This window comes from Talpa occidentalis, unplaced genomic scaffold (assembly GCF_014898055.3).
Source record: "Talpa occidentalis isolate TD23 unplaced genomic scaffold, MPIMG_talOcc4v2.1 talOcc4.5, whole genome shotgun sequence".
In the NCBI taxonomy this organism is placed as follows: domain Eukaryota; kingdom Metazoa; phylum Chordata; class Mammalia; order Eulipotyphla; family Talpidae; genus Talpa; species Talpa occidentalis.
This window is the reverse complement of record NW_023604861.1, coordinates 56,904,893-56,916,688: the sequence shown is the minus strand read 5'-3', so window position 1 is coordinate 56,916,688 and position 11,796 is coordinate 56,904,893.

The window sequence follows — 11,796 nt, the reverse complement described above, 5'->3', positions numbered from 1 at the left end:
TCTGGAACATAATCAAATTACAGAAACAAGGCAGGGAGTTTGAGTGACCCCCCCCAAGGTGACACCTCAGAACTAGTGGAAGCAGATCCTGCAGAACCTGCAGCTACAAGATCCTAGAGGCGGGAACAGGGAGACTTTCATTATCACCTGATCTAGTGGCTTTTGCAAACTAGAAAAATGAGGTACTAAGGAACCTGATTAAGGTCAGACCCACCTCCCCTGTTATAGATTAGAAAGAACACTGGAGGGCCTCCCCGGTGGCGCAGCGGTTGAGCGCTGGGTTGCGAAGCTGCCCGCAGCCTCTGCGACGCCGGTTCGATCCCGGCTGCTCCCCGGCCACCGGAGGAGGATCCCACATGGCGCGCAGACCTCCCCTGCCGCCCGCTGCTCCCCTCAGCAGTGTACTTCGGTCCTTCTGCCTGCTCTGCTCCCAGCTCTGGCTCTGGTGATTCTCTCACCCTCCCGCGCTTCTGACTGTACCCAGTGCATGTATAAACGAAACAAACGAACAAACAAACAAATAAATAAATAAACATGCCTCTATAAAAAAAAAAAAAAAAGAAAAAAAGAAAGAACACTGGAACTGGAGCCAGGATGCTTGTAAAAAAATCTTTGTGTCCTTTTAGTGAGTCATTCAACTTTTTTAAACCCCACCCATCGGGTGTCTACGTCTTGGCTTCCTTTACCTGCTGCTCCCTGAATCTGCTGGAACAATCCACCATGTGGGTAGCTACTACTCCATATAAGGGTTGCAGCCTTCCTGGCCCCATCTCAAGTCTTCCTCTGCTTCCTCTTCTGCCCTCACAAGGGCTGGTCCAAGCTCTCATCTCTCTTTCCAAGTCATCTACATTTCTTCTCTCCTTGCCTCTCCTTAACAATCCTCAGTCTCAATTTATTCTGTAGACTAAGAAGCCATCAGAATATCTCCACAGAAAATCTTAACCCCTAATCTAAAAAATTATCTTTTTTCCCCCACAAGCTCTCATCTGTTTTTCCTCTTGCTGTCTTACTTGTTGTATCCTGGTGTTTAGCACCCTGGTGGGCATGAATGATAGTGGTGAAGAAATGGAGAGATCAAGTCACTTGCCCAATATTAGTTATCCAGGTACTAAGAGCTGAGAGTTTTTCTTAGCCTAAAGTTCATGTTTTAAGCCACAAGATATACACCAATATGTCCCTGAAGCCATCTTCTTAAAAACAAGAGGCTTGCAGGAACCAGAAGTTTCTCCTAGATAGATCTCCCCCCATAATATTTTATAAAATTGCCTTAGCACCTTAAAATCCCTCGTAGCATTGACTCTTTCTGCTATCTTTGTTTTAGGAATAAAGAAACAAATATACAGATGTCTAAAAGCTTAGCATCTTCCAGAAGCTCAGAGAACTGTTTGGAAAATCACCTGGTTGGCACTAAATTATGGAAGTATCTTTGCAAACTTTGTCCTGTGATAATTGCACAGGACTCCTCTGGGATCCTGAGAATGTTACAATAGTTCATCATTGTTCTCCATGTGGTTAAATCGACCCCATAGTATTTCAGCCCTGGGTTCACAATAGCAGACAAATCAATGCACTGAACCCTTTGCTCAGGTAGTTGTTTGTTGCACTTGGGTTGCATAATCAAGGAACATCAGGGCAGCTGGCTCTGTGATGAAGGGGCAGGTGTGACGCAGGTCAGTGGTGAGTAATGGACAGAGTGGCCACATGGAAAAGGGAGCCTTCCCTGTTTCAACAAAATTTCACAATGCATTGGTTAATGATACTAAAATAAATAATTTCACCACTTGAAGCATTTTGATCCTGATACCATGTGGATGTATTTTAGCAAAGTATTAATTGGTGTTGCAATAATTCAAAACCATAAATTATCTCTGATTCAAGCTTATTTTTAATTAATGAGAAAAAGGGAAAAAATGGTTTGATTATACAATTTCAACTCCCATTGAATATTCTTTTTTAATTTATTTTTTAATATTTTATTTTATATAATTCTTACAACATTTTCATTTTTGCACAATGTATGCATTTTCATTTTGGTTATATTCCCCATACAATTGCACCCCCCCTTATTTTGACCCTAGTCCATCCCCCCTCCCATCCCTGTGTGTCTCTGGTTTATAGTTGCTTGTTGATTTTGATTTTTACTTTATTATAATTAGTCTTTTTCCTGGTCCCTTATTTAGGTTTTCCAGATTCCTGCTATGAGAGATCATCCGGTATTTTCTTTTTCTTTCTGACTTATTTTGCTGAGCATGATCCCTTCTAGCTCCATCCATGTTGCTGCAAACTGCATGTGTTTATCTTTTTTGATTGCTGAGTAATATTCCATCGTGTATATGTACCACATCTTCTTGATCCAGTCATCTATTTTGGGCATTTGGGTTGTTTCCAAACCTTAGCTATTGTAAACAGTGCTGCTATAAACATAGGGATGCAGGTGCCCTTTGGAATTAATGTTTCTGTGTCATTTGAGTAACCATTGAATATTCTTGACTGCTGATGTAATTTTTATTGAAAACTATCTCAAATACTTTTTGGAACCAGTTAGAGTTTGTATCTGAAACAAATAAGCATGGATTTGTAATTTCTCTATGTTGAGTAAGGGGGTAATTTGTATCCCATGAAAGAGTTGACAAGACAATGTTGTTGTTGTTTTTTTTTTTTTTTTTTTTTATTTATGCATACAAGAGCTGGGGTACAGGCCAGAGATGCAGGGGGTGAGAGGATTTACCAGAGACAGAGTGGGGAACAGAACAGGCAGGTTGACTAAAGCACACTGCTGAGGGGAGCAGCGGGAGAGACAGGAGAGGTCTGCTGCACCATGTGGGTTGCTTCCTGGCCGGCTGGGGATCGAACTTGTGCTGCGGAAGATGCAGATTGGTTCGTAGTGCAGTGCTTAACCCCTTGCGCCATCAGGGAGACCCCAACAAGACAATGTTTTAAAAGACGGGGCAGTTTTAGTTATCCTTTCATTGGTGGCTTTTTAATGGTCCAAGGGGAAAAAAAAACAACAACAAATAAACAAGGGAGTGCGAGACAGAAAAAAGAGAAAGTCAGCTGAGATGCACATTTCATGAACATTTGACTTGAATTTGTAAAGTATATAAAAAATAATAAAATTTAAAATGAAATAAAATTTAAAGAAAATAATAAATCATTAAAATTTAAGCAAGAAATAGTTAAAATTTAATGGACCATCAATAAAAGAGAATACTATAACATAATTTAAAAAAATATTTGCTCAACTCCCCGGTTGAGCGCTGGGTTGCGAAGCTGCCCGCGGCCTCTGCGCGCCGGTCGATCCCGGCTGTTTCCCGGCCACCGAGGAGGATCCCACAGTGCGCAGATCTCCTGAGCTCCCCTCAGCAGTGTACTTCAGTCCTTCTGCCTGCTCTGCCCCACTGTGGCTCTGGTGAATTCTCTCACCCTCCCGCGCTTTGACTGTACCCATGCATGTATAAACAAACAAACAAACAAATATAATTTAATAAAAAAACATGCCTCTATTTAAAAAAAAAAAAAATATTTGCTCAAATCACATGCTTTGGGATATATTGACACAAGTAACAAATACAAATTATCAGGATATTTATTTGGAATATTAAAAAGAAATCTAGAAGACTTTCTGGTTTTGGTTAATTTACTGTCCAACAGCATCTGTTCAACTTCTTCGTGATTCTCTTGGCTTTTCCCTCATGACCACAAAATGGCTGCAACAACTCTGGCTTAACACCTCCTCACATGCAACATCCAAAGACAGAAAAGAAGCATTCTCCCATATCTCCTTTTTTTCAGAGAGATTTTCTAGATACGCTCTATCAAACCTTCCCCTGTATTTTTTTTTAAGATTTATTTATTTATGCATACAAGAGCTGGGGCACAGGCCAGAGATGCAGGGGGTGAGAGGATTCACCAGAGACAGTGTAGGGAACAGAACAGGCAAACTGACTGAAATACACTGCTGAGGGGAGCAGCAGGCAAGACAGAAGGGATCTGCTGCGCCATGTGGGGTGCTCCCTGGCAGCCCAGGATCAAACTCGTGCTGCAGAGGCTTCAGATTGCTTCATAGTGCGGTGCTTAACCCCTTGCACCACCAGGGAGGCCCCTTCCCCTGTATTTCATTAGCTCTTGCGCCCTCTAAATTTAAACACTAGAAAGAGAGTGGAGTTACGGTGACTACTGACAGAGGTCAGCAAACTCCTTCTGAAAGGACTTGCTAGTAAATATTTTAGGCTTTGTGGGGCCTGCAATCTCTGTCACATCTATTCTCCTCTGCCGTTGCAGAGCAAGAGCACAGCCACTGTAAGCATAATAAGTGCGGTTGTAGTCCAATAAAACTGTATGAACACCAAAAATTGAATTTCCTGTGATTTTTACCTATCACAAAATATTATTCTTTTGATTTTTTCCAACCAGTTGAAAGCATTATTTTTTTTTTTCATATGGTTCTCAGCCACACATAAAGAGGTGGCAAGCCAGATCAGCTAAAACATCATGGTTTGTCAACTCCCTTGATGACTTGCCCCCTTCGGATTGTGGATGAGCCCCAACTTCCTGAAACATCACAGCAAACCTGAAAAAAGAAAAATAAAGCCAGGTTCTATTAGGCAGTGAAGAATGTCCCCTATAACACATTTAGGATATGGGGCAATACTCAGGAATGTAATAATAAATAATTTTTATAAAGCAAATTGCATGCAGCAACATGGATGGCGTTGGAAGGGATCATGCTCAGCGAAATAAGCTAAAAAGAAAAAGAAAAATACCGGATGGTCTCACTCATAGCAGGAATCTAGAAAACTTAAATAAGGGACCAGGAAAATGAATAACTATAAGAAAGTGAAAATCAAAATCAACAAAAAACTATGAACCAGAGACACTTTTTGGGGGGTGGGGGGCGGGAGGGAGGGATTGGGGTCAGAATGGGGCGTTTGCAATTGTATGGGGGAATATAAAAATAAAATTTATTATTTAAAAAAAAAAATAAAGCAAATTGCATATCAGTGTGGACTCATGATCCCAACCGACTCTGCCTATTGACGTCGCTGCCATTCACCGAATCCTACATTAGACATGGCCACTTTCTATCCCTGTTTCTCCGAAACAAATGGGATCACAACTTTTCAGTGATAAGCTTTCATTTAGCTTCGATCATGTGCTAGGTTCTGTTTGAACTAAGCTATGTGCAAGATATACAGAAATGAAAAAAGAGAGGGTTTGCCCTAATGAAACCTTACTCCAGATAAAGGAGAAGAAACAAATAAATATAATTAAGAGAGGATGTGCAGCAAGAAGGGTGTGAATGGTTTGACATCCCCTGAGATAACTGGTGTTACTTAGTATCTAGATTACACAGTCCATTTTGTTAGCCTCTAGCCTCACCTGGTTACCTGCCTTTAACTTCATTAAAATGAAGTAAAGTTAAAAATTCATTGCTTCAGGGCCTCCCCGGTGGCGCAGCGGTTGAGCGCTGGGTTGCGAAGCTGCCCGCAGCCTCTGCAGCTGTTCCATCCCCGGCTGCTCCCCGGCCACCAGAGGAGGGTCCCACATGGCGCGCAGACCTCTCCTGCCGCCTACTGCTCCCCTCAGCAGTGTACTTCGGTCTTTCTGCCTGCTCTGCTCCCCTCTCTGGCTCTGGTGAATCCTCTCACCCTCCTGCGCTTCTGACTGTACCCAGTGCTTGTATAAATAAATAAATAAATAGATAGATAGATAGATAGATAGATAGATAGATAGATAGATAGATAGATAGATAAATCTTTAAAAAAAAAATTCATTGCTTCAGAGCCTCCCTGGTCCTAGGAATTGAGTCTCAGTGCTATCAAGCTCTCACCAACTACTGTAGGAGTTCGATCCCTGGCCAGGGAGCTAACCCACATGGCACAGCAGACCTTTCCTGTCTCGCCTGATGCTCCCCTCAGCAGTACATTTCAGTAAATCCACCTCTTCTGCTTCCCACTCTCTCTCTAGTGAATCCTCTCACTCCTTCCACCTCTGGTCTACATCCCAGCAAGTGGCTACCATGTTGGGCAGGATAGATATGGACCAGGTTCTGTAGAACATCTCTGATCTAGAACAACAGCTGGTACATGTGATACTTGATCAATATTTTTAGATAGAGTGAGTAATAGACTGAGTTGTTTTTAGACAAGGTAGTCTGGAGGTTAAGAGAATAGTGTCTGGAGATAAATTATTCTATTATGAGTAGTTGTGCAAATGTGGGTATATTAATCTTTCTGTATTTTGATTTCTTTGTCTATAGTTTGAAGCTAACAGCTCTGTATATATGGGATCATTGTGAAGATATATAAATGACTGAATTTGGGAACATAAGACCGTGCCTGACACAAGATGAATTTCAGAAAAGGCGAATTGGGCCTCCCTGGTGGCACAGGGGTTAAAGTCTCAGCACTATCAAGCTATCACCAGCCACCGCAGCATGAGTTAGATTCCCCACCCACCCCAGCCAGGAAGCTGCTCCCCTGGGCAGTGTATTTCAGTGGATCTGCCTGTTCTGCTCCCCACTCTGTCTCTGGTGAATCCTCTCATCCCCCACACACACCTCTGTCCTACACCCCAGTTCTTGTATGCATAAATAAATAGATAGATTGACAGATCGATCGATCAATAGATAGATAGATAAATCTTTAAAAAAAATACTGACTAATTTTAAGGGAAAGAGGGATTAGGTACAACATGCCTGAAAACCGTGTTTGGGGGAAAAAATGAAACCATTTCCTGTTTTCCTGAGTTGAAAGTTTTCAATAAAAGGAAGACACAGGAACAAATTTAGATATCAGAGTTAGCTTGGAAGTGACGTTTATATATTCCTACATGTGTATGCTGCTTCAATACAACATTTCTTTATGCTCTTATCAATTTAAAACAAAAATAGATCCAATCTATTTTTATTTTAATTGGGTTTTGGAACTCCATGGTTCCAAACTTCATAGTTCATCTGAACTACATTGAGTCAACAAATACATGCCAATGCCGTGGAAACTGCAGTTCCAAGCAGTGTGCACTTCACTGTGGGGGAAATGAGATGTTCGCCAATAATAATTTGACAAAGGCTGTGCAACAGGGTCTCAGTATAATCTAGAAAATACATATATGAATAATTCTAATTTCATTTGCACTTATATGACAGTTCATATATCCAAAGTGTTAAAATGAAACAAATTAAAACTGAATCTAAAGACTTTGTATTTAAATATTTGTATGGCACCCATCACTAGATACAGCCATTTAGGAACATTTTAAAAAATACTTGTAGAGAATTAAAGTCCTAAAGAGAAAATCAGTTCCAGGAAGTTCTCAATGAGCAAAGTTGGGAATCCTAATTCTCATAGTGACCACCCAAACATTTCTAAACTCTAAACTTGGTTTCTGTAGTGCTGGTATTTGATACTAATAGAAGAGAAATACAATGTCATGCTTATATTGCCTAATAACCCCTATATTCTTAATATACTAGAATCATCATAGCAGAGTAGGGTAATAAATGAAGCTTTCTGATTTGAAACCTTCTTTGTATGTTACTAAAAGCAACTAACAGTGAAACAGTTTGACACAAGTATGTTTTGAGCAGGCAAAAACTTAGTATTCTGAAATAACAATGTTGCAACAAAATATTGAATATTTTAAACTTGTCTCATAAAATCTTTGATTCTAATGACTATTACAACATATATGTTATTTGACTAAACATAAAATTTAAAAACTAACCATTTTATTATTTTTTTTCCTAAAGATTTATTTATTGGGCCTCCCCTGGTGGTGCAGGCGGTTGAGCGCAGCGCTGTGAAACTATCCACAGCCTCTACAGTGCCTGTTCCATCCTGGCCGTCTGGCGAAGGTCCCACATGGTGCAGCAGACCTCTCCTGTCCTGCCCACTGCTCCCCTCAGCAGTGTATTGCATCAGTCTGCCTCTTTTGTTTCCCACTCTGTCTCTGGTGAATCCTCTGACCCTCCCACACATCTGGCCTGTACCCTGGCTCTTGTATACATAAATAAATAAATCTTTAAAAGATTTATGTATACAAGAGCCAGGGTACAGGCCAGAGGTGGGCAGGGGAGAGGCTTTGCCAGAGACAGAGTGGGGAACAGAACAGGCAGAATGACTGAAATATACAGCTGAGGGAGCAGCAGGCGAAACAGGAGAGGTCTGCTGCGCCATGTGAGTAGCTCCTTGGCCAGCCAGGGATTGAACTCATGCTGCAGAGGCTGCAAATAGCTTCACAGTGCTGTGCTTAACCCCTTGCACAGTTGGGAGGCCCAAAACTAACCATTTTAAATTTAAAAAGAAAAATGGAGCCTCCCTGGTGGTGCAAGGGGTTAAGACGCAACCTATGAAGCTATTGCAGCCACTTCAGCACAAGTTCAAGCCCTGGCCAGGAGCTACCCACATGGTGCAGCAGACCTCTCCTGTGTCACCCGCTGCTTCCCTCAGCAGTGTATTTCAGTCACTCTGCCTGTTCTGTTCCCTGCTCTATCTCTAGTGAATCCTTTTAACCCCTGCACCTCTGGCCTGTACCCCAGTTCTTATATACATAAATAAATAAATCTTTTTAAAAGAAAAGAAAAATGATCATTCTGAGTAAACACAGAAAGATACTGTTACAGGGCAGCGAGAGGGGCAGCCCAAACCCTGCTAACTTGCCTATTCTAAATAGGTTCTGCCATCCGCCACATCAACACAAAACATATGACACTTAAATGGGAAGGAACTTTAATACAGCTAGGAAACAAGACAGGAAAGGCAAAGAATCTAGTTTCTAAATCAAGCACCCAAAGTTACCCATCCCTTGTGGGTAAAACTCCATCCAAATGGGATTGGCCCAGAGCAAGACCCCAAGCCTGCCACAAGTCTAAAGCATCTTCCAGTGGGGACCCACAGAAAAGGGTCAGAAAACAACCAGACAAGCCTGGAAGGAAAAGAGCAAAATCAAAATCAAGATAAAAACTGCCATTGTCTCCTCCCCACGGGTCTCACCCACATCTGTGTCACCCAGTCCACGACCACAAGACAAGCGCAGTTTCTTCACGTGTCTCTAGGCTCCATGCGCCTCCTCCAGGTCTCCTGGCTCCATCCTGCTTCCTTCCTTCCTCAGTCTCCTCTCCAGCTTCGTTCTCTCCCTGCTCAGCTCTACCCTCCATTAGGGTGGGCAGGAAACCTGGAACCTCACCCTTTCCTGGGACCACCCTGTTACAATTTCACCTCTCCAGTCTTTGGAACACCCAGTAGATTGAGGCGACACAGCCTAGAGATCAGAGATCAGCGCAGAGATCAGCCCAGAGATCAGCACAGGCTCTGGAGTCAGTCTGCTTGAGCGGGAAATCCCAGGATCTCTCCTTCTAGCTGGATGAATGACATGAGTCCTCTGGGGTGAGAATGAGGAGAAAGATATGGTTCCACCATCTGATGCTCTTAGTAGCACCCAATCTCCACCCCAATGCCTCTGCTCCTCACCTACCATTTTATAACCCATGTGATCTCACAAAAGACTTCCACACCCCTAACTCTCTTTTAGATCACAATTCTTTCCTATTTCAGAGTATTTAATCAACATCTCCTTTCCAAGTTTTGGAAGTGCTGGAAATTTAGACATGGAAAGCAAAGCCTCATTTCCCAAGTAGATTCTACTGCAGTGAGAGAAGAAGGGTCACTGAGAATCATAGAGGTGAGTTTCACAGAAAAAGGGCACATGCACCAGCCCAGGGGACTTGGAAGGACACTAGAGGAGGTGATGATTGGGTTGTGAAGTACGGATAGGAGCTAGGGAGGAAAGAAGAAAAAAGAAGGCTGCAACTGCAGGGGCAAGAAAATGGGCAAAGGACAGGAGCTGCAGTGGCTGAGTGCAGGGTAGGAGGGGAGGGTAATAAGAGAGCAGGTGGGCAAGGAGCAGGGCTCATCTGCACGGTTTCCACATGCCCTGCTAAGAGTGTTTCATTTATTCGGAAGGTGATAGAGGGAGCCACTGAGTCAAGTAGACTCTGTGATGTGCATGTGCACGTTTGGAGAAGCAGCACTGAAGTGGTTGAAAGCGGGAACTCCAGAGTCAGGCTGTCCTATCCAGAACCCTGGTCTCCCACTTTTCAGCTTTGTGATGGTGGGCAACTTCTTTCAAGCCTCTAATTCCTCATCTTAAGACACGGAGCACAATATTGATGGACTTACGGAATTTTGTGAAGATAACACATAAAGTCCTTATTACAGTGTCTGACCTTTAGTAAATGGTCAGAATAGGTAAGTAATGTTAGTATTGATCATTTGAATAATTATTTTTTTAATAGAGGCATTTATTTATTTATTTGTTTGTTTGTTTTTTGTTTATACAGGCACTGGGTACAGTCAGAAGCACGGGAGGGTGAGAGATTTCACCAGAGCCAGAGCGGGGAGCAGAGCAGGCAGAAGGACCTAAGTACATTGCTGAGGGGAGCAGCGGGCGGCAGGAGAGGTCTGCGCCATGTGGGACCCGCCTCCGTGGCCAGGGAGTAGCCGGGGATCGAACTGGCGCCGCAGAGGCCACGGGCAGCATCGCAACCCAGCGCTCAACCGCTGCGCCACTGGGGAGGCCCTCATTTGAATAATTAATAGCATCCTTATTTGCCTCATTTTTCTCATTAAATAGTAACTGAATGAGTAACTGTCACATAAAACAAAACTAAAATATTTTGTGTACCCTAATAAAAATAGGAATGCTTATTTATTTATTCAACAAATATTGATTGGTCCTCAACAATGTACCACACACTGTCCTAGGCTCTGGGTTTAAACTGGTGAACAAAGCTGACCAAAGTGCTTCTCTCATCCAGCTTACTTTCTAAAGGGGAAAGCAGACAATGAATAAGTAAAAACAGGAATGACAAATGTGTAAGTTCCACGAGGCAGAAGCTAGTCTGTTTGTGCCCTGACATATCCCAAGCACACAATACAAGGCCTACTGCAGGCATGCAGTGAATGTTTGGATTGAAAGAAAGGAGGTCATTTCAGATGGTGATGAGTGCCCATGGGGCAATGAAACAAAGCAATAGGATAGAATAGGAAGGTTGGCTCACCAGATGTGGCTAAGTTAGAAAAATGATTAGGAATCAATCATGAAACGATCTTTGAGGAGACTATCCAAAGCAAAAGGCTACTCCTTGGGCCTCCACGGTGGCGCAGCGGTTGAGCGCTGGGTTGCAAAGCTGCCCGCGGCCTCTGCGGCGCCGGTTCGATCCCTGGCTGCTCCCCGGCCACCGGAGGAGGGTCCCACATGGTGCGCAGACCTCTCCTGCCGCCCGCTGCTCCCCTCAGCAGTGTACTTCGGTCCTTCTGCCTGCTCTGCTCCCGCTCGGCTCTGGTAATTCTCTCACCCTCCCGTGCTCTGACTACCCAGTGCATGTATAAATAAATAAAAAAAAATGTCTCTATAAAAAAAAAAAGGCTATCCTTGTTGAATCTAAAGACCAAAGCAGGACTGTACAAAGAACTGAAGAAAGACTAGTTGCGGGCCTCCCGGTGCGCAGCTGACGCTGGGTTGCGAAGCTGCCCGCGGCCTCTGCAGCGCCGTTCAATCCCCGGCTGCTCCCGGCCACCGGAGGAGGTCCCACATGGCGCGCAGACCTCTCCCCCGCCCGCTGCTCCCCTCAGCAGTGTACTTCGCTTCTGCCTGCTCTGCTCCTCGCTCTGGCTCTGGTGAATTCTCTCACCCTCCCGCGCTTCTGACTGTACCCAGTGCATGTATAAACAAGCAAACAAATAAATAAATAAATAAAAACATGCCTCTATAAAAAAATAAAAAAAATGTTTAAAA